We start from the raw sequence: 1,902 nt of genomic DNA, 5'->3' as shown, positions 1-1,902 counted from the left end.
ACAGGCATTAAATTTACAATACAGACAAAAAACTGTGTATTGATATACAAATTATAGGTGAAGCGCATAAATAATTATGAAAGATATCAAAAAATATAAACTACTAATTGCCGAGTAACTGAGCTGTCGTATAAAATATAAAATTGCAGCTAAAAGGAGTTTCGCAAACTGAATTGCAGGAAAAAGCAGATTAGTCTCAAACTGAAAATGTTTTTTATACATACGTTTATGACTTTTACATAAATACATACATACATGTAGCGTTAGCTTATACAAATATGCATTATGTATTACTACAACAAATTATGGCAATGAAAAACTAGAGTGTGAAAACTAGACTACAACAACAACTATGATTACAACTTAAACTTAGCTGAAAACTAACGGCATTAAACGAGTAGAAATGTCGGTGGCACATAGCGAATATTTGACCACACATACACATAGAGGCATAAACTTATACGAGTATAATACATAAAGTAATCAACAAATGTTTGCCGGGTATTCGGTGTCGAGTGAGAAGGTATGTCCATTGAAATAAGTGCTTGATATGGCAGGAAAGTTGAGAATGCTAAATTGCAAAAGCGATAAAGAAAGTGGAGCTAAAATGTATACTTTTTCGCATAACAATTACATGATCGCAGGTTTTAAAGTCAGAAATTTTTTTTTTCACTTTGCCATTTTTTAATTTTTGGAAAAAATAAATCTTAAATTTAAAATTAAACCAATTTTTACTCTCCACCCTCTCACTCACAAAAAAAAATCCAAAATTTCAGTACACAACTCAATGTAGTGAATGCCGCTATTAAAATTTTAATATAATAGTGTTCCATATTAACTTTTACAAAGAGACATTAATCATAAATATGTACTATTACAAGTATTTTCTGAAACACATGTGGCCAAAATTAAGCAAAATGAAATAAAAAAGCAATTATACTCATTGTCAAAGTGCTGCGCAAATATAAAAAGTTGGTAAAAGACGCGAAATTATGAATATACATATATTAAAAGTTTAAGCAAAAAAAAAAAAGGCAGACAGCAGTCAATATATAAATACAAACACATAAAAGGCTATACACACATAATAAATTTTTTTTTTTGTTTGTTTCTTGAAAAATGCATGCAAATGATATTAAGTGACTCACCGAAAACACGAATCAAAATCCATACCATGCAAACAATTAAATACATAAAATTGCTGGTTAAAGTTGTGTTTTATAGTGTTTTTAAAATTCTACAAATGCAACAACAAATTGCTAATAAAAAAAATAAAATCTTATTAAGACCTTTGAAACACAAAAATTCGTCACAACAAATTGCTAACGAAAAATTAAAAAAATATTATTAAATTGTTTACACACAAAATTTCGCATTTATTTAAAGTATTAAATTTCTTATACATATTTCAGAAAATTTCGTTTGAGAGAACATTCTAAGAAATCCCTGCTCAATAGCCATTTTACTATGTTTATGTATTATTAATACAAACATATGTATGTATATTAAGCCGCAGTTCCACAATTTTTTAGCTGTACGATTTTATTATTATTATTACTATTATTATTATAAATACTATAATTTATTTTTATTATTATTGTTATTCTAAAATACTTTATTTACTTATATAGAAAAGTACTTTATATAATATAATGTGCAATATCAGTCAGTGACAAAAACACAGTTTAACGAATTTTTGAGTTTCTTGTTGTTTTAAGTAATTATTAATATTAGTTTTTTATAAACTTGTTTAAGCAAGTAACTGCCACAGCGATAAAGTATTGAATTGAAAGGCATATAAACCTACTAAAAGCAGTGAATTTGGGATGTATTTATAAATTTAGCGCAAAAGTAGTATTATAAGCGAAACTTTTGTGAAAAGTATAAAGCGGCGAGGTCAAC

Source organism: Bactrocera latifrons, unplaced genomic scaffold (assembly GCF_001853355.1).
Source record: "Bactrocera latifrons isolate USDA-ARS-PBARC rearing strain unplaced genomic scaffold, ASM185335v1 scaffold_196, whole genome shotgun sequence".
In the NCBI taxonomy this organism is placed as follows: domain Eukaryota; kingdom Metazoa; phylum Arthropoda; class Insecta; order Diptera; family Tephritidae; genus Bactrocera; species Bactrocera latifrons.
This window is presented reverse-complemented; position numbering follows the sequence as displayed.